The 21,561-nt window shown below is 46.3% G+C and overlaps 1 protein-coding gene and 1 long non-coding RNA gene across 4 annotated transcripts in view; one reads left to right on the forward strand and one right to left on the reverse strand.

Moving 5' to 3' along the window:
• Positions 1–18,280, forward strand: part of LOC138827341 (uncharacterized) — a 28,253-nt gene extending 9,973 nt beyond the window's left edge. The window contains exons 2-6 of one of the 2 annotated variants that reach the window (XR_011372042.1): positions 6,560–6,705; positions 11,129–11,358; positions 12,793–12,945; positions 15,380–15,424; positions 18,135–18,280. This is a non-coding gene — a long non-coding RNA (uncharacterized lncRNA). The remainder of the gene's footprint in view (positions 1–6,559; positions 6,706–11,128; positions 11,359–12,792; positions 12,946–15,379; positions 15,425–18,134) is intronic. The other variant, XR_011372043.1, reaches the window with a different exon arrangement.
• The window catches only part of LOC138827340 (schwannomin-interacting protein 1), a 476,238-nt gene that overhangs the window by 110,561 nt on the left and 344,116 nt on the right, over positions 1–21,561 (reverse strand). The window lies entirely within an intron of this gene.

The raw sequence follows: 21,561 nt of genomic DNA on the forward strand, positions 1-21,561 counted from the left end.
CATTTCCTGAAAGGAACAATAACAAGGAGGTTGTAGCCCAGTAGCAGTAAAGAAGGCAGAGGGCAGGAGGGGAAGGGACAGGGGGCCCTAACTAAACATTGAGCCTAAGGACACAGAAGGAAGAATCAAGATCTACAGAGCAAGTCCCCAAAGTGGCCTTTACAATAGTGAAACATAACCCTCAACTTAAAATGTCAAGGAAAAAAAAAAGGAATAAACCAACTATGACATATTCATTCTGTGGGAGAAATACAGTGAGAAAGATGCTGTGGAAGTTGTAAGATTGAGTTAAAGAGGATGTAGCACTATATTTACAACACAAGCCACATTCTCAAGACGTAAGTAGTCATATAGGCCTAGAAAATACATAAGGCAAAAGGGCTGGAGGTGTGGTTCATGTGGTGCAGCACCTGCCTAGAAGCACAGGCTCTGAGTACACTGGGAAATCATAACTGATGGTCCATTTTCAGAACTAAGATATCTGACCCAAAGTGGAAATTTTCTGGTGGCTTGCCTATGGAAGGATTTGATGTGGCAGCCACAAAGTTCACGTACCTGGTCAGCCAGAGGCAAAGAGGATATTGATGGGGGCCAACAGAGAAAGAGGAAACAAGTGCATTGAAAAAAAAAGTGTAAACTTAAACAAGGAAGGAAACAGGAAGAATACTCTAAAATAATGATTTGTGTTTTGAGGCCTCTCCAGTCTTCCTTCCATAGTGGTCACAGCAGTCTACATTCCCACCAATGGGGTATTGAGGTTCCTTTCCCCTAGTTCCTGATGGTATCTGCTGTTGTCAGTATTCTTGATAACGGCCCATCTTGCTGGAGTAGGATGGAATCTCCATGCTATTTTGATTTGCATTTCCTTTATGGCCAGAGATGTTGAGTATTTCTTCATGTGTCTACTGGACATTTTACTTCTGCTGAGAAGTTACTATTTAACTCTATTGTGTGTAGAACTACCTTATGATCCAGTAATACCACTCTAGGGCATTTATCCTAAAGAAAGTCAGGATACAGTAAAGACACACGCACACCCATGTTCATTGATGCACAGTTTGCTATAGCCAAGTTGTGGAACAGCCCAGATATAATTCAATGGGGCAAGAAAATTATACACACACACATATATGTGAATATATGTATATATGTGTACACACATATATATATATATATGTATATATATATATATATATATATATGAATTTTACTTATCCACAGGAAGAATAATAGTATGTCATGTGCAGGGAAATGAATGCACCTGGAAAAATTTATGTTGAATGATGTAAGTCAGGCCCAGAGAGGCAAAGATGTATGTTTTCTCTCAAATGTCAAATCTAATTTGTAAAGTCTAATTTGTGAAAACATACGTAAACATATACAAGGTCATACATGACACATACAAGGTCACATATACACAAATTGAATAATTAAAGTGTGGTATTAACAGGAGGATTCTAATGGTGTTAACTCCTTTGAACAACAAATTTATAGTCTAAGAAAATGCACACGAGAAGCTGGTACTTGAGGTGTTGAAGAGGAGAGAAGACAAATGCATATAGGTGAAAATGGAACCAGATCAACTGAAGGATGGGGGGTTAGGAGAGATGGGAAAGAATGATCGAGAGGGTGACACTGATTAAGGCATCTTTTTTTTTGGTCATGGGGCTTGAACTCTGGGCCTGGGCGCTGTCCCTCAGCAATTCAGCTCAAGGCTAGCGCTCTACCACTTGAGCCACAGCATCACTTCCGGTTTTCTGAGTGGTTTATTGGAGATAAGAGTCTCACAAACTTTCCTGCTCGAGCTGGCTTTAAACCGTGATCCTCAGATCTCAGCCTTCTGAGTAGCTAGGATTACAGGCGTGAGCTACCAGTGCCCAGCTTGATTAAGGCATCTTAAGGCGTAGTATACTCACAAACTGACAAGCTGACTTGAAACCCTCTGTACCACTACTTAAGGATAATTAAAAAAAAAAAAACTTTAAAAAATACAGGAAGATTGTACTCCCCACGGTGCTTGTCAGGGAGCTGAGCACTGGGAAGTCAGCTGCTTTGAGCTTGGGGTGTGTGGGTGAGTTTCTCACAAGTACAAACACAAGCCCTGACAGGAAGGGAGGGAGAAGCAAGAAGGATGGAACAAAGGAAGGAAGGAAAGTAGGGAGGGAGGGATGGAGGAAGGGATCAAAGAAGGGAGGAAGGAAGGATGATACAGAATAGCAGGACTTAATTTATGTAAATCTGCTACTCTGAAGTTTTTTTTTTTTTTTATATATATAGATTGAGCTAGCAACATCTTCGGAAAAACAAGTTTGGAAGAAGAGGTGGATAAACTTTTGTTAAAGGAAAGTGCTAGATAGCAAAGATTTTCAGCCTTTTGGGCCATACAGTCTTTGGGCTCTGTGTGTGTGTGTGTGTGTGTGTGTGTGTGTGTGTGTGTGTGTGTGTGTGTGTGTGTGTGTGTGTGTGTGTGTGTGTGTGTGTGTGTGTGTGTGTGTGTGTGTGTGTTTGTTCGCGTGCGCGAGTGTGTCCTTTTTTTTTTTTTTTAGAGACTCTCTGAAAATGTAAAACATCTCCCTTGTAGGCCAGGCAAAAATAGGTTTCTAGAGAGCCTCTGGCCGACTAACCCCAGTGGGAAGATCCTTGGGCTACTAAAGGCTGAGGCTTAAGAATAAGGCTTAACTATCTTGTCTTTGAAAGCTGAAATACAACTGGGATTGTAGGCAGAGCAACCTTCAACTTTTTGAGTAATAGAACCGGTTTGTGTCTATTGTCAGCTGGAAGCAGACTCCTTAAGTAAAGGTCAGAAAGTAGAACACTTCAAAAACTGTTCATATATTTTTAATGGAAAACTGAAAAAGAGTTGACAAACATTTGGTATTTCTGACCTAGAATAAACACTAAATAAATACACTTTCTTTGTAAGGTAAAGAATCTTTTGCTATATTTTTCCATACCTGTAAGATGTTTTGGTATTACAAGGGGACTGGTTTTTGATTACATAGAAAACACCTATTTCATGGCTCATGCCCCAAACCCTAGAGCCACTGTGCCGCACCTCCTTCTCAGCTCTTCAGCAAGAATAGCTGCCGTTATTAAAGCACCAGGCAGATGCGGGAGGCCGTGCTAGGGACTCACAGCGGCTCTGTGGGGAGATGGAGTTCTAGGCGGCACCAGGTCAAGGGCAGGCATTTCTGATTCTACACCCAATGTGGCATTTCCTCTCTGGCTCTCCCACTTTCCCTGCTCCACGCCACCGCGTTTCCTTCTGGACAAACCGCCTGTGCACAATCCCTGCCTCGGCTTTGCTTCTAGGGAACTCAAGACACCAAGTGTCATAATTCCATTTGCTGAGTATATTTGGCTTTGGGGGCTGTTAGAGCTACTTGAGAAAGTAATGGGTCGAAGTACCTTTATATTTTTCTTTTATTCTATGTAGGAACTTAAAGTGTATACTATCAATAATTCTTAGTATATTATTATTATTATTAGGCAGTACTGGGGTTTGAATTCAGGGCCCCTCACTTACTAGGCAGGTACTCTACACCTCTACACATCCTCTGCCCTATGAAATACTTCTTACAAAGTTATTGTACAATTACCTGATAAATGAGGACATCCGGAAGGATAAGCAAAGAATTTGGAAGAGGTTTAATATTCAATTGAATTGACATTACTAGTTAGAATAATTGCTAGCATTATTCAGGAAATGGCTGCATATCCAATATGATCAATTTTGGTAATTGTTACTGATTACATATTAAAATGATGCTAATAACTAATAGCCTATAAATAATCTTCTGCAGTAGGACCTTTCTGTTTTATTATACCATAATAGGTTCACTGATGCTTAATATGATGTGAACATTTGCTGACTGTGAAGAATACCTTTATTAGGACATGCATATGTGTTCAATTTATCTTTTCAATTATGTCTACATTACAACCTTCACAATCAACTTGCAAAAACAGGCAACATGCAAGTAGCCAGGCCCATATGACTGTGACTTCATGCTCTATTGCGTCCTGGGCAATGTTTCACAACAACCTTCAGGAACAAGCAAGGAGTCTGTGGGCTGAGGAAAAGTCTGCACACAGCAGACACTGTACCGGGCACAGAGGGGAGCCGAGCCCCAGGAATCTAAGTCCACTGAGCACCCCCATACCACACATCTACAGGACTCGCTCCACTTTTCTTATTCTAGAAGTAGGAAATTACTTTGACGAATTGCATGTTGCTACGAGTTACTCATCATCTCTTTTCAATTGGTAAATCCACTATAAAAAATAAAGTAGATCATGGGGCTTGATTTGATAATCACAGAAAATGAATGCTTAGTGTTTTTGTGAGTCATAATTTGTAAATAGATCAGCCAGCATCAGAGACTGAAATACTTCCCCGCCCCCTCCCTCCTTATATAGGAGGAAACAAAACAGGAAACTCTGGGTGCTGTTGAGGAAAGGGGCGTCTAGAACATTATAGTTCCTCGGATGAGTCTGTTTCTCAGGAATTTCCTCCACTGTCATGGGAATGACTTGGGGAGTTACAGGCCCTTGCCACGGCCTTGGCATGATTGTGCAGACCTCTCTCCATGCTCTGTGGAAGGCCCGGGGCTCTGCCCACGCTGGAGCCCAGCACAGTGCTGGGGTTGGCAAGGTTGGCTGGAGTTGGCACACTGGACTGGGGAGTGATTCCTGGGCCTAGATGGTAAGGCCGCACCCCAACCACCAGATGCCACCTCTAGAACCTTCCCCTTCTCTCTTGTTTTGACTGGATTGTTGTGCTTTAAATCAACTCTTTTTTAAGTTAACATCATTTAGAAGGAAACCTTGTATCTCGACTATCAGATACACAGGTATCATGTACTTAACTAGAAGTGGTATACAGGTGCTGTGTGTTTCAGCTGAAATCACAATTTCCACTTTTACTGTGAAAACTGTGATTTTCACACTCTGAAAATGGAGTCTTGCAACCAATAATATCACTATTATTAGTAGTAGTAGTAGGAGTATTACCATGTATATGTAGCACTGGAGATAGAGCCCAGGGCCTCACACATGTTGGACAACTTCTCTATCACAAAGCCATATTTCCCAGATCACATCTTACAATTTTTACAACATTTTTGATACTTATTTGATTGCTTTTTATTCATTTAGCAGTGCCGGGGATCAAACCAGGGCCATGTACATACCAGACAAGTACTTTGCCATTGGGCCACATCCCTAGCCCAGTTCATTTCTGTTTTATCTTGTGTTTCTTGTTTTTTTCGGTGCTAGGGATTCAGCTCAGGGCCTTGCACTTGCTCAGCTTGCGTGTTCGCAGTTGGTATTCTACCACTTGAGTCATACCTCCAGCCTGGCTTTTGCTGGTTGTCTTAAAGATAGAGTCTATAGGACTTTTTCTAACCAACTGCCTTAAATCATAATCCTTCTGGTCCCAGGCTTCATTGTACCTAGAATTACAGGTATGAGCCACTAGAGCCAACCTTACATTTCTATTTTTTTGGGGGGGAGGGTCTGGTAGTGGGGCCTGAACTCTGGGCCTGGGCGCTGTCCCTCAGCTCTTTAGCTCAAGGCTAGCACTCTACCACTTGAGCCACAGCACCACTTCCGGCTTTTTTCTTTTTGCTTATGTGGTGCTGAGGAATCAAACCCAGGGCCTCATGCATGCAAGGCAAGTGCTCTACCACTGAGCCACCTTCCCAGCCCCTCTATTGTTCTTAGTGGCAAACAGAGTAATGCTCTGTTTTTCATATTGATGGTGTATTAATCTGATGAATTCTGTTACTAAACTTTTAAAAACAAAGTAAACACAGAAAATGGAAAATAGAATAATTCAAATTGACGTTCAGTGTGTATTTGAAGTAAGTTCCTTTTAGAGGGTTGGGCATTTTTATGACAATAGCTGGATATTGACAAGTGTATGGTTTGTGGAAGTGGGTTTCAGTGGTGAGAGTCCTTTGAACAATTAACTGACAGTTTAACAAAATGAATACCTGGAAGCTGAAACATGTTTTGTCTGAGGCGATGGGGTTTAAGAGAATGAAGGAGGGCAGACGAATAGAAAAAGCAAGGGTAGGTGAAAAGGGTCCTAATATTTAGTGTACACAGGTGGCAATGGCAGCAGGTGACCTGAGGGGCTGGGTGGGGCTTGGAGGAAATAGGGGGAAGGATAAGGGGTGATAGAGATGCATTGCGCTCACAAATGGCCATGTTGAACGGAAACCCCTGTATGCAACTACTTAAAGGCAATAATAAAAACAAATAAGATATCTGGTTATTAGAGCTGGGGTGTAGCTTACCTGGCAGAATGCCTGCCTAGCAAGCACAGGGCCGTAAGTTCAAACCCAAATATGGCCAAAAACCAAAGCAACAACAACAATTTGACAAACCTGGATATTCTATTGGCTAGCACCCGCATGAGGATATAGCTGGACAATCCAAAAATTATGCCATTGGCTGAACATGACTTTCCTTTGCAAGTCCGTGGTTGGTACCTTTGGGACTCAGCGTTATGTTTTTGGCTGTCTGTTGTCCTGACTGGCTGCTTGTCCAATAGGCCTGGCCCTGGGTTCCTGTGTGGAAGACTTCGACAGCTGTGATTACCTGTGAACACACTGCCCCTGATCCAGGAGCCTGAAGTTGATCGCCAAGGTCCTTCCTGTACTTGGCTTATTCTAAACAAGAGTCTCTGTGAAATTACAGGTTTGCTCTGCTATTTCCTCTTCCCCCTGAATATATCTGAATGTAACTACAAGACTGTCAAAGCACATTGACCTGAGCGCCATCTGAAAATAATTGTGTAGCGCATGGCGGGAAATGCTCCTCTGGTTAAAGTACTAAATAAAAGGATTTGGCAGAGACAGGGACAAGGGGGTAGCTGGAGCCATGTGGCCAGGTTAAAACAGAGCAGATGAGAGGCCAAAAAAGGCTGGAAGGTTTTCTAGAGCTAGGAGCATGGAGCCAGATCTCCAGAGGAGCCCCTGGGTAAGGAGTTGCTACTTCAGGAGACTGTTAACAGTTTTCATTCATCTATTGCCCTGTTGAGTCGTTACTCAATCATCCAAACACCCACTGTGTTCTGGGCACTGGGCTGGATTCTGAAGCGAGAGAGAGGTGACCGAGGCTACCGAGCTCATGGTGTAGAAAAGAAGCAAGCTGCGATTGCAGCAGGGTTTCAGTCTTGCAGCAGGGTTTCAGCCTTGCAGCAGGGTTTCAGCCTCGTCGAAGGGTGCTGCAGAGAAAGCGCTAGGGTGGAAATTAACACACGCAGCCCCGGGCAGCCTTCAGGGAGAAGAAATCGGTCTTGCAAATATAGACAAGGGTTTCTTAAAGTTGCCCCGGAGACTGAAGCAATCTGAGCAAAGAGGATGGTCAGAGCTTGGAGATGGAAGAAAGTGGGGTTTGTCACCCACAAATGGATGACATTTTATAACTGGAAACAAAGGGAACCCTAGAAGATGTCAGGAAGAGGCCAGAATGGCAGGGCAGGAAAGCAAGGATGGATGGCAACTGGAAGTTGATGGGCAGACCTGAAAGATTTTAAGCCAAGAGCCAAATATACACACACACACACACACACATATATTTTTTCTATATATAGAAGATATTGGGATATGTATCTTCTATATGTAGAAGATACTGGGATATATATATATATATATATACATATCTTCTCTCTTTATATATCTTCTGGTGGCTCACACCTGTAATCCTAGCTTCTCGGAGGCTGAGATCTAGGGAGCATGGTTCAAGGCCAACCCTGAGAAGAAGGCATGGCTCCATGAGCCTCCAACTCCAAAATAACCAGCAAAAAGCTGTGCTGGAGGCATGGCTCAGGTGATAGAGCATCAGCCAGGCAAAAGCTGAGTAAAAGAAGAAAAATTAACCTTTTATCAGACTGTAACTGGAAGGCCTTAGCCTTCAAGGAGAGTCAAGGACGGTGGGTTGCTAGAAGACTGGGAGATGGGAGTGCGGATGATCAGCGTGTGGACAGAGTCAGAGCTTGGAATAATGAACACAGAGGACTGGCTAGACCACTATAAAGGATAACAACAGAGGCGGTCATTAGAAGAGCAGGTTAGTGGTAAGTTGTACCTGCCAGGCAAGTGCTCTGCCACCGAACTACAGCTCAAGCTCTTTCTTTCTGTGTGTGCTAATCTCAGGGCTTGAACTCAGGGCCTGGGCACCGTCCCTGAGCTTATTTGCTCAAGGCTAGCACTCTGCCACACTTTGAGCCACAGCGCCATGGCTTTTTGGTGGTTAATTGGAGGTAAGAGTCTCATGGACTTTCCTGCCCAGGCTGACTTTGAAACTTGACCCTCAGATCTCAGGCTTCTGAGTAGCTAGAATGACAGGAGTGATCCTGGATCTTGCTATGGTAGCCCAGGCCAGTCTCTTCACTCGTAATCCTCCTGTCTCAGCCTGTCTGGTGCCAGGATTGTAGTTATGTATCACCATGCCCAGCTTTCAGTCTTTTTCTTTTATTTAAAAAATACTTTTCTCTGGAAATGTATCTTGGTTGTAGAGCATATGTCTAGCATGCACAAGACCCTAAGTTCAACCTTTAGGATCACACATGCATGCATGCATGCACGCGCGCGCGCGCACACACACACACACACACACACACACACACTTATGGAAAACCTTCTTTTGTTCTGGAAACACTTCAGGCATTTGCATAATCAAATAGTATAAGAACTCCCTGACATCAGCATCCAGCTGCAGAACTAGCAAGCATGGTGATCTCATTTCACCTGTGACACTCTTCCCTTGCCCCAGTGCATTATTCTGAACAATTCTCCAGTTATTGCATCATTTTAAGGTGATGGTCTTTATCTTTAGCTCAAATCTGGGTCAGAATCAGAGATAATCTAGCATTCCTATGAACATTTTACTGCAACTAGTTAGGAAAAAAATTTGAAAACTAAAGCGTATTCTCTTATAAAGACAGGTAAAAACAATACATTAAATAGGACCATGAGTCATTTGCAGAAAGGGATAAAATAGAATCATTTCTAAATCATGCTAACCTGGGAAGCCAGGTTACTGTTGAAGTCCTACAACATGAATTAAACTAATGAAGTTACATCTATATGAACAGGAATGAAAAAGAAATCCAACCTTTAAAGGGCATAAAGCATCAAAGAAAGAAACTATGAAATAACTGTAAGACCAGAAAAAAAAAAAACCCCGGAAAGTAGGAGGAGACTTGGCTGAGGTTGGATGGGAAACATTAAGAAGAATGTGGACTAGCTCACAGAGATCTCCATTAGCTCATCCATTTGGTAATCACTTGGTGAGGACCTGCCGTGTGCCAGGTACCGGCACGTTGGGGGCTCTGGAATGTGGGGTGTCTTGGTAAACCACCCAAGCCCCTTAAAGACAAGGCAGCCCGAGGCCTGGGGCAGGCAGTTGCCTGTCTCTCATTTTGCCTGAATCTCATCCAGAGTTTTTATTTAAGCACCTGGGCTCCTTGAAGAAATTGGAAGGGATTCAAAGAAGTGGAACAGAAAATAAGTAGGGGAAGAGATTGATTTTAGTAGAAGGATCAAAGGAACCAAGTGCAAGGAACTTGGCTACGCTGTGCGAGGGATGCAAAGCAAATAAGAAATATTGTGCTAGGGCAGAGGTGTTCTTTTTGGTTTGTTTGAGCAAGGTCTTGCTATGTGACCCAAGCTGGCCTTGAACTCCTTCAGTCTCAATCTCCTGAATGCTGGGATTATAGGCATGTAGTACCATGCCTGAATACCTAGAGGTATTCTTAATGTGCATCTACATTTTTTTTCCTGTTTCTAATTGAGATTTAAAATACCAGTTAAAAAGACTGAGGCTAGAGCACAAGTCTAAGACAAAATCGGATCGGCATAGGAAAGATGAGGATTCAAAAGGGATCTACGGAAACCAAAGAAAAGAGCAATAGTAGCTGGCTTTCCATCTCTCATGGTTACAGCAGCTGGGAAGAGCCAGCTTCAGGAAGGTCACACGCAAGGCCTCTGGTGTGTCTGAAATGAGCCAGAATAAGCATTATTATTGTGCTCACCTACACCTGTGCCGTGGTGTCATGGTACACTTCCCCCTCTGCCTCCCTAGATAGTGCTAAGAACCATCTGGGCGAGTTGCTTCTTTGCAGACTAGACAGGAAAACCGAACATCATTGAGTTCCTGATACTTGCTCCTCACTTTGCAAGCAGGGCTTAAGCCCATGGGTGGATGAGCTGCGGGCTCCGGGCTCTGTGGTGAGAATGGAGATATTCCCTGTGCTGCCCCTGGGGCCTGGCTGGCAGGGATCCTCGGAGCGGTGGGGAGGGGGGGGTGAGCCAGGTTCCCATGCCAGGCTCCTGAGATGAGGTACCACACAGGGCAGGGGTGTGCCTCCCTTCTCTCCCAGTCCTGAACCTCCACATTGGGGAAAGATTCTTCTCCCCGCTGGAGAGCCTTCTTGCCCTGTGGGGTCTCCGTGTGTGGGGCATGGGGGGAGCTGTCCTGGGTCACCTCCCATGGGGTATTGAATGAAGAGACCGGCTGTGAGGAAGGGCAGGGCACCGGCTGCCAGAAAGCAGAATTGCACCTGGAAACTCTTCGCCAGGCTTTCACCTCGGAGAAGCCCGCAGCCTCGTCAGCACCTCTCCTGTTCACTACTGTTATTCTTTCTTATTTTTTTAAGGTTTATTTTGGTGTGTGTGGGGGGGTGGTTAGTCCTAGGGCTTGAACTCAGGGCCTGGGCACTGTCCCTGAGCTTTTTGGCTCAAGGCTAGCACTCTACTACTTGAGCCACAGCTCCGTTTCTAGCTTTTCTCTGTGATTAATTAGAGGTAAGAGTCTCATGGATTTTCCTGCCCAGGCTGGTTTTGAACCAGGATCCCCAGATCTCAGCCTCCTGAGAAGCTAGAATTACAGGCATGAGCCACCAGCGCCCAGCTCACATTACTCTCTGGGCAGAATAAATGCAGACTCAGTGCCTGATATTCATGGGGTTAGAGGTGCCAGTAGAGAAAATGATATATGCAGGCGAATTGGTGTTGAGTTGTCAAGGAAAGAAATCATGTCGTGTTATGCAAGCAGCACAGGTCATTATTTCTCTCTCTCTCTCTCTCTCTCTGTTTTTCGTGTCCAAATCAAATAGATCACCTTCCCCAGCAGTGAACGATTGAAAGGTGGACGGATGAGTGGTTTAACAGAAGGTTAAACTTGGAGGTGGCCAGGGCCCGAGTGTGGAAGCAAGTGCAATCAAGAGCCTGGGGATTCTGCTGAGTGAATAGAGGGAGGAAAGCAGTGGATGATGAGTGGAGAAAGTTGCACCGCACATTGCAGAGACGCGGTTTCATGCTCAGCTCGCAGTCATCTTTGCAGAAGGTGAAAACCATTTCCTTCCTCAACCCATGTCTGTGCCCGGCCTCATCACTTCTGCTCCGGACCCTCACGGCCCTCCTGCTGCTCCTCCACTCCCACCTCTCCCTCCACTCCAGCCCCAAGCCCATCTATTTGCAAGAACTCCCATCAGGCCAAGCGCCTTTCTCTGCCCTCCGGGAACTTCACGGGTTCTCAGAAGAGGCCATTTTTGCAGCCCCTTTGAGCCATGCAAGCCTTGTGTGAGTCCACCCAACACAATGCAAGAGGCTTAACGCCTCTGGCCTGTTAAAAACTTGGTGCTGTGTGGCCCGGGCAGACCTCAAACCCACAGTCCTCCTGCCTGAGCCTCCCGAGTTGCTGGGATGATAGGTGAGCTCAGCCTGGGCTTCCTAGATAGCGCTTGTTTCACTAATTGAAGAAAGGGCAAAAAGGAAACAACAGAATATAAATAACCTCTCTGGTGATTTGGTACAAATGGAAACAAACACTCATGCAAAAGAAAAGCCAGGAGCCACCCCTTTCAACTCTTGCATTCCACATTCAAATTGCCATCTGCGCATCTTCCTATCTTCCTACACTCAGAGGCCAGGGCAGAGGGCTCACCCACCCTCCCAGGAAAACTTCCTAGCCTACTTAATCTGGCCACTGCTACTTCAACCTGAGGACATTTGCATAGGTGGCTGCCCTGTGCGGAGGGCTCTATCTTTTTAAAATTAATGGTGGCTTGCTTAGATAAGATTTCTTGGAGCACCCTAAATGTCAAATAGCAAGACTCTCACACCCCACACACCACACTTAGCACTAGGGGTTTACTGCTTGATGTCAATGTCTCCTCTCTAAAATATAAGTTCCATGAGAACAGTCTGTTGTGTTCCCAGCTCTACCTTCAGTGGCTAGGGACACACGTTTTAGAAATATTTGTTGAATAAAGGAGATGCCATTAAGTTACATGCCATTTATAATGACATCGAAACGTTCCCGGTAACATTCCCGATAAATGGTGAAGTAAAGCAGAAAGGCATTATTAGCAAAATGCACTTTTCTAGAAAGCACTGCATCACTAAGAATCCCTAGTCCCATACTGAAGATTACCGCGGAGGGAGACACTGAGCTAGGCACAGGCTCACCAGGTTACTTCCCTATAAGGTAGCCGACAGCTGGACCCACAACGTGTGCAGATGGTAAAGGAAGCATGTTCTCCTGTCCCCACCGCTCAGGACACACACAGTGTCCCAGGAGGGTTAGTGTGCTCTAGAAACATCTGCGTCTCATTGGACTTCACAAAAGTCAAGGCTCAAAAGTTCCCAGAAAGCTGTAGCATTCCCCTGGCACAGATCTGAAGATACATCCCCCAGCTCACCCCACACAGGGTCCACCCACCAAGCCCCGCCAGGACAGGGCTCGCTGGCCATTGCTGTTCCTTCTGTGTCTTCACAGCTATGGCTCACCCATTCCAGAACTCCCTCCTGCTGACCCCCGTCCCACCAGGGATTCCTCAAGCAGGGCTCCAGGCGACTTGATGGTGACATCCAAGTTAAAATTTCTTCTCCAGCTTGAGAAACGTGGACAGAGCAACAACCTTCCAGAAAGGTCTGTTTGAGGAGTGTGCCTCCTTCTGTCACCTGGGAAGAGCTGGGTTGCTTAACTTCTCCCTGTCATCCCACACCTGGGGTCTGCGTGGACTGCGGAGGGCTGTTGAGGGATTATAATGAGTGGATGTAAGCTATGGATGAAGTGCCCAGACCACCGGCATTGGGTGATGGTAGCAGGTGGAGGGGGTTCAGGGCCCACAGCTCCGGACCATGGGAGCTGGTCCTCAGGAGTAGCTCCCAGATGACTTGCTTAGAGATTTCTAACACACAGGACCCAGCCCGGACCTAAACGAGTGTGCTGGGGACAGGGCCGCGGTCTGTGTGGGAACATCCTATTCTATGCTCTCTCTAGCTTGGAGATCTCTTCCCTGGACAGGAGGAGGCTAGAGTAGAGGACAGATGAGGGGAGGGAGCTGTGCTCACCTCATGTCAGCCAGGTGAGACCGGGAAGTGCGGCTCTGACTGGAGACCCGGGGCTGAGCTGGTCCATGCCTGTTGCTACCTGGTTCATCTGAGCAGCTCCAGGCGGACACTCTGTCTACTCCCCTCCCCTCCCTGCAGCCCTCTTGTTTGCTTCTCTTCCTCAGCCAGCTTACCCATACCACAAGTACTTCGTGTAGACCAGGCCTCACAGCCCTGAGATCACATTCACAGCTGCCATTTGTTTCCAGAGTTACCCCTTGCCCTGATGCTCGGGCACCTTGCTACCTCTCTCCCTTTGGTTCTACTTGATTGGAAATCTAGATTTTTATTATCAATTGAGCTTACAAATCCTGAGACACATCCCGGTCCTTGCAGACAGTTATGTGTACAGAGATCCGGGATAGCATTTTATTGTTTTATTTGTTTTGTTTATTTATTTAGGCCATTAGTAAGGTTTGAACTCAGGATCTCAAGCTCTTGATTTGTTTTTTTTTTTCACCCATGATTGGTGCTCTAGCACTTCAGCCATGCCTCCAGTCGAGATTTTCTGGCTGGTTAATTGGAGCTAAGAGTCTCTCAGACTTTTCTGACCCGGCTGGCTTCGAACCTTAATCCTCACATCTCAGCCTCCTGAGTAGCTAGGATGACAGGCGTGAGCCTCCAGTATCTGGTTCAGCATCCTGTCCATAGGGTTCGAGGAAGTTATCAGAGATCAGTTGGCATCTTCCGGGCATCCTGATTATCCAGCCTCGGCTGGCTACGTGAAATTGTATCATCACTCCCAGTTTGTCCAGAGTCTCCCAGAGATGTCTCTGCCTGGGCATGTGTGGTCTCAGACAAGCCACGGTGGGATGGAGGAGCACCAGCCTGGGCTGGAAGGTCAGCTTGGGGAGGGAGCTGCCTTTCCACAGGGGGCGAGCTCTGTGATGGATTCAGGCTGCAGCCTCTGAGCCGCTGGTTATCACCTCCTTCCCCAGCCTCCTGTCATTCAATGCACACACCGTGCGCAGTGCTGCTCAAACATGGGCCAGAAAGACGAAAACCACCACAGTAACGCAACCGGGAGATTTTAGAGAACAGAACCATTGGTGATTATTGAAGCGCTTGTAAGAGGGGCCTTACAATCACCAAAAATGCTTTGCAAACATACTTCCCAGTGAACGACTTTTCTCTAAGCGCCAAGACACTGTCCTAGTATGCTTCAAACACTGCACTTCAAATGTGATAGCACAGGAAACGACCCATCTTCCCTCAGGTCTCTGAACACACAAAGTAGAAGCATGCTTGCTGGGGGCGCCTAGGGTGCTGCTGGTTAACTATAAGGAGTGGTTTTCTGCATCAGCAGGTCACCCTTCCTCCAAGAAGGGTGGGGAGAGAGAATGCAACAAGTGTGGCTCAGTTCCCATGACTGATGAAGCACTGAGCTTAAACAGCCCACATAACGAGTCTGCAGCTGCAGCATGTCAGGGAATGGGTTGGAAAATGAACCCAGGTCCGCTAGATTCTGATGGGTCTTTCCACTGTATTGGGATGTTTCTCCCAAAAAGCTACAATTTTGAGGCTAAGGAAACTGAGGTGCAGGTAAATAACCCATGTAGAGTCGGTCTAGGACTGCAACCTTGTGAAATGCTCATGGAGGTGAGGCTTTTATCATTTTTTTTCTCCTTTTAAATGCTTTAACTTTTTTTTTTTCCTTCCAGTTCTAGGGATTGAACTCAGGGACTGAGTGCTGTCCTTGAGCTTTTGTGCTCAAGGCTAGCCCTATACCACTTGAGCCACATCTCAACTTCTGGCATTTTTGGTGGTAAATTAGAGATAAGAGTCTCACAGACTTCTCTGCCTGGGCTGGCTTAGAATGGAGATCCTCAGATCTCTGCCTGCTGAAGCGCCTGGCTTCCTTTTGAAAGTTCATAGTCTGTTACTCTTAGAGATTTCCTTTGATGATGGGATTTTTGATGTTCTGTTTCATCTTGGTTTCTGTATTTAGCTTGATTTTTTTTTTTTTAAAGGAGCAAGCCTATGCCATCTACTCAGCCCTCTCCAATGCAGTAAAGGTAAAAAATTAACCATTTTGCTCAGAGAGGGTTGCAAATGGGTCAAACTTGAGAGTCCTTTCTGATGTTAGAGTTCACAGTCTCACAACATGTCTTCCCACTTTGCAAGTATTAATTATCACTTGGTCTGCCCAACACAGAAGTGAGAAAAGAGACATTCTTGTATGAACAAATCCCCGTTGATAAAACAAATCTTTGCTTTCCTTCTCATCCTTGTTTAATGTTTTTTAATTTTTCAAGCTCAGGCGGTCTTTGGGAAGCACTAGGAAGTGGACAGAGCACTTTCTAGTTAATAATAAAAAGAATTCTTCAGTGACACACTGAGTCCCCCCCACCCCCAGGCCTGGGGAATGTAAAGAATTTTAATCCAGCCACAGAGTTCCCTGCCCACCTCCCCTCCCCCATCCCAGCTCCCTCCCTCACCCCCAGCAGCTGCTGGAGGCTCACCGTCCCCCCCCCCATGAGTGGCCCCAGATTCAAGGGGCAGGAAGCTGGCGGGGGGGGGGGAAGGGGGGGCACTCACACCAGGCAATGCAACATGGCTCCTAATTCCTGGATTTCCTAGCGGGAATTTGGGTTTATTTATTTATTTATTTATTTAATTTTTTATTGTGAAAATACTGTACAGAAGGGTTACAATTACATGGGCAAAATAATGAGTACATTTCTTATCAAGCATTGTAGCCTCCTCCTTTGTTTCCCCTTCCCATCCCTTCCCATCCTCCCCCCTCCCCCCACCGAATCCTCCTCCCCCCTCCCACCAAAGTTGTAAAGTTGTTTTTTTGACATAAGGACTTGTACATCTCATTGTTGCAATGGATCCACCTGTATCCCTGCTTTAACGATTTGTTTTTTTCCCTTCCCCTCCACAAATTACCGACATCATAGACAGTGAAAGCAGGGGTTATATCGTGGGGGAGGGACATACAAAGCAACAAAGAAATAATCTTATAAATGTGTTAGAAACAATCACATGAAAGAAAAAAACATTTGAATACATATCTTAGGGTTCATTTCCCTAACATCAACTTATCTGACCTTTTCTGCTTGACTCAGACATATACTAGTTATTGCAAATAAGGGAAACCATGGGACCTATGTTTCTTTGGGCCTGGCTTACTTCACTTAATATAATTTTTTCCAAGCCTTTCCATTTTTTAACAAATGGGGCAATGTCATTCTTTCTGATGGAGGCATAGAATTCCATTGTGTGTGTGTGTGTGTGTGTGTGTGTGTGTGTGTGTGTGTGTGTGTGTGTGTGTATATATATATATCACATTTTCTTGATCCATTCATCTACTGAGGGGCATCTGGGTTGGTTCCATATCTTAGCTATGGTAAATAATGCTGCAATAAACATAGTTGTGCTGGTAGCTTTAGTGTGGTCTTGTTTGTGAACATTTGGGTAAATGCCCAAGGGTTTATTTATTTATTTGGGGCTGTGGCCTTTCATGTGGGGTCAAATGACCATGCCACATCCTCCTCTTTATTGCAATCAATAAAATCTCAGCCCTAACTGCATACATCTTAACCTTACACACACACACACACACACACACACACACACACACACACACACACACACACACACACACACACTTTCCAAGTCTTTAGCTGTGAAAAGAAAATGCTGGTAGTTAATTTCAGATTAAGATGTTCAGAGGCTCTAAATGAGCAGCTACACCACCAGGAAGCTGCGTGAGTACATGACAAAGCCACACACAGTCCCCTTACATGCTCACAATGTAAGAACATCTCTGCATGGGTCTGCATGTAGCCCGGGGAGACCAGAGCCCAAGCCCAGTCCCCACACACTGGTCCTGACCACCCACTTCATTCAGGGGAGGGGGTGGGGGGATGGACATCCCATCCAACCTGCTGGGCAGCCAGCTGGCAGGAAGGGTTAAGGTTGCAGCATGCATGCATGCACGTCTGCCGGACTTTCCCCACTGCAGTCAGCGCTGGGGCTCCAGCTCCCACAAAACTCTCAGCAGCTGGGCATGCAACGGTGGCTTTGAACTTGGGGTTCACAGGGTTACCACCCGGAGTCTAAGCAAGGTCCTCATGGTCCTGCCTAGACCTGGCCCCCCTTTTCCTGCGGATTTGCCCTGTTCTGGAAGGCCTGGGGCCCTTGGTAACCCTGCAGCTCCCTTCCTCTGGGGATGGGATGCATCCTGGCTGACTGCATTCCTGCACATTTCTCCAGGAAGCCGGCTTCCCCTTCCATTCCAACTTCTCCAAATACCACCAGCTCTGTGGAGCCTGCAGCTCTCTCGCCCTTTTGGAACAGCATTTTCCACCCACCAGGAGAGCTATGATGGGGAAGGGGGAGGGGAGGAGATGTTGGGGTGGTGGTGGGGACTGACCTGCACAGCTGCACGGACCAGACACAGGAGGAGGCTGGCTCTGAACTTCCCAGGGGCTGCAGCAGACAAGTCTCCTGGCCTTAAAGAGACTTTTCACCAAGTCTCTCAGCAGGCTGCTTTGGGACCTGTTTATGCAACTAGGCTTGGGGTGCTGAGCCTGCTGAGCGGGCCTAAGCCTTCTGGCGTTTTCTGGAGCCATTAGTACCCCCAGGATCCCAGCGGAGTAGGCAGGTTCATTATTCTTGTAATTAAGCCTCATGGTGTTTGTTTGTGAGGCTTATCCAAAGGGCTTGGGGGCACTGTGGGCCTCGGTTACCTGAAAAGACCTTGGCTTCTATTTTCAGGTTTGGCTTCCAAGAAACCAAAGATTCTGCATACTTCAAAGAGGTGGGCAAGGTAGACCACTCATCCCTGGATGGAGGCAAAAGAAGACCAAAGCAGTGCAGCCTGTGCTGCGGTGTGGGAGTTTAAGATACCTGCAACATGAAAATAAAACAGAGTGCAGACCATTTGCTCTTTTGGTCTTGTCTTATTTTCTGCAGTACTGGGGATTGAACCTAGGGTCTAGAGGGCCTTCCCTCTACCATCTGCCCTCAGCTCTTTTTAAAAAATTTTTTTTTATTTTACTTTTGAGACTCCCTAACTTTGCCTGAGTTGTCTTCAAACTTGAGATCTTCCAGCCTCTGCCTCCTGAATTGTTGGGATTACAGGTGTGCACCACCATGCCCAGCCTGATTTTGCTCTGTGAATGGCAGCAATGGATTCTTAAACAGATACACACATGCTGCCTTGCCCCTTTGTCAGGGCCTTCAGCTGGGCACTCAACCTCCTCCACTCTGGGGCGGCCCTCCTGAGCTTCCTGGGCTCCAGAGACTGCCTAGGCCTTAGTTACAACAGCAGGATGCAAGAGCAAACATTTCAGACTGATGACATTTAAATGCAAAGCGCGGGTGGATTGAAAGCTATTACGAAATGCTAAATTCCAGGATGAAAATGGAGCTTAATTGACTCTTCACTTGGGTGGTAACACACATCTTCCTTGCTACTGAATGGATGTGGGCTTTCAAAAATGCTTTTATCTCTGCCCAGTGGCTCTAGGGGCTTAGCACCTGTCTCTGCTGTTCACGATGAATCAGATAGGGGATCTCTCGGCAATGTAACTGAATGTGGCAGCCTGCACCTCTCACCCCAGGTGCGCAGGTAGGGTGAACAAGAGATGCTGGCCCTGAGCCAGTCTTCCTCCTGCTGTTCCCAGTTCCTCCAAGGCTCCTGGGACTCTAGGATGGAGGCCATCTGAGTTGCTGTCCTGTCACACAACTACCTAAGGCTTTTTCAAGATGTTTCTAGACCCAGTCTCCTTCTCCTGGTGACCCATGCTGCAGGTCCACACCGGCCTCCCTGGGAACCAGAGAGGAACAGGAACTCCTTCCTTGGTGTTACTGCAACCACCCGAGACCACGTCTCCCCTTTAGCTCACAAGACAGCAGATACCAGGGTGAAGCGTACAAGACCGGGCTGGAAGTGGAAGTCCATGGAAGACAGGTTGCACGGTGTAGCTCAGCCTCACTGCAGGTTCTCATGGGGCTGGTACCTGCCTTCTCCATCTGCCTCCCCATGTCAGTGGAGCTCCCACCTCTTAGAGTTTGGGAGTACTGGCTGCATCCAGAGAAGAAGCAGGGGAGGAAGTGGAGGGGAAGGAAGAGGAGGAGGAGCTGATCACCTCCGACACTGGGGTAAGGCCAGTTTCCTGACTCTTTATGGAATGATTCATTTCCTTCTGGAAAGTGTTCATCCGCATGCTCCCTCATCCATAAGCACACAGTTTTGCCTAAAATACTGGCAGGACAATTCTGGCATTATCTGACTTAATGGACATTGTGTTGCTCGTTTGTTTACTGGAGCTGGAGATCAACTTTAGGGCCTTGCAGACACTAGGCAAGTGAGCTACCATTGAGCTACGCCATCACCCTGCCTGCCCTTTAGACGCTGGATGTGACGTAAGGGAAGGGACACTTGAAATCATCTGCGCACTCATGTTCCTGAAGGACTGACCAGCGCAGAAGGATGTAGGCTGGATGGACTACAGAGGAGGACTTTGCTAGTGACATTGCCTGGAAGTTATGGATAGGAAGCCTGGACTTTCTGTACTGCCTGTGTCTTCCTCATGTGGTTGCTCTTCCCTGACTAGACTGGGAATTGAAGTCCAACTTGACCCCTTTCTCTACGAACCTTGCTTCTGTCTGCAATCCTACAGTTCCCCAAGACCCTTATTTCTTTGAGCTTCTTTCCATCTTCTTCATACTTGGACAGAGATGGTCGGTATTTGACACCTGACATTCCTTTGTGAGTTTGTGCTCCTCTTTAGGGTTGGAATGCATTCAAGGTTTGTTGAAAGTCTACAATGTGATGGTTGGTTCAGAATTCTGGGGATATAGTAGTGGACAATACAGGTGACATCCCCAGATACACAGGGCAGCACATTTCTGTAGTCCTAGCACTTGAGAGGCTGAGCCAGAGGACTTTGAGTTTGAGACTAGCCTGGGTTACATAGAGAGAGACTCCTCCTGAGAGGGAAATCACATTGTATTAATCCATAAGCATCAACTGGCCAGTTCATCTTGCAAATGGCTGATAGTAGAGTACATTATGGAATCATTACATTTTCTTTTCAGAAGCTTGAAAAGGTCTCTCTAAGTGTCAGATGGTGGCACTGTCTCTGCCTGCCTTTGTGCTGAGGGCTTCCCCATATCATGTTGGGCATAATGTCAGTTGCACATACACATTACCAAAGAGCAAAGGCAACAGTCATGTGACCTCAAATTCCAGTCAACAAACACCTGCTCACTAATGGGCCTGACCCTTCAACAGTCTTCTCTCCCAATGATTTCAGAAACTACCTAGGAGTTGTGCTTCTGTAAAGATTTGCACCTGGGAAAACGGCACATGCACAAGGAAGGCTGCTCAGCAGGGCCCTCGACAGAGCTGACTAAGGGGAGCAATGGGGAGCTGTTTTAGGCCACAGGAAGATTCACCCTTTACTGTGCCCACAAAACACGGCCTTTGCGATAAAGGCCAATGGGCCTTTTTAGAGAGGAGAGCCAGACCCCTGTCCAAAACGGCCATCTTTGGCAAGCAAAAAGTCAGGAAGCACATGGTGTTTTTTTTTCCTGGAAAGAGGTGGGTCGGGCAGCTAGGAGAGTACCACCGTCTGACCAGTTTATGAGTGAGGTGAGAAGAAATTGCCACCTTCACGGTAAAAGCCTTAAATCCTAAGGTAGCTTGCTTGACCTGGTCCAAACAGCTGTATAAGCAGATGGGGCTGCTTGTCACCTTGACATAAGAAAGGTTATTCTCCTGTCTAGACTTCCCCTGGGAGCTGCCTTCCCCAAGGACTGGTTTGCAGCATAGGGAGATTCCAAACCAGCACAGACAAACAAGCCCTGTCAACAGATTAACTGATTTTTTTTTTCTCCTTTTCTTGTTAGTTTTTAGTGTTTTGAGACAGGGTTATATAGTCCAGTCTGGTCTCAGATTCAGGCTTCTCCTGCTTTAGCCTTCTGAGTGAGGGGATTAAAGACCTATACCATCTGGCTTCTTGTTATTTTTATTTTAATTTTATTTTTTTGTTGTCAGGACTAGGGCTTGAAGGGTCTCACACTCTCCCTCGTTTGTACATTTATGGCTGGCTCTCTGCCACTTGAACCATGCTTGTAGTCCAGCATTCTGCTGGTGAATTGGATATGGAGTCTCTCGGACTTTTCTACTAGGGTT

The sequence above is a fragment of the Dipodomys merriami genome, unplaced genomic scaffold (genome assembly GCF_024711535.1).
Source record: "Dipodomys merriami isolate MVZ:Mamm:240054 unplaced genomic scaffold, mDipMer1.0.p SCAF_154, whole genome shotgun sequence".
Classification (NCBI taxonomy): Eukaryota; Metazoa; Chordata; class Mammalia; order Rodentia; family Heteromyidae; genus Dipodomys; species Dipodomys merriami.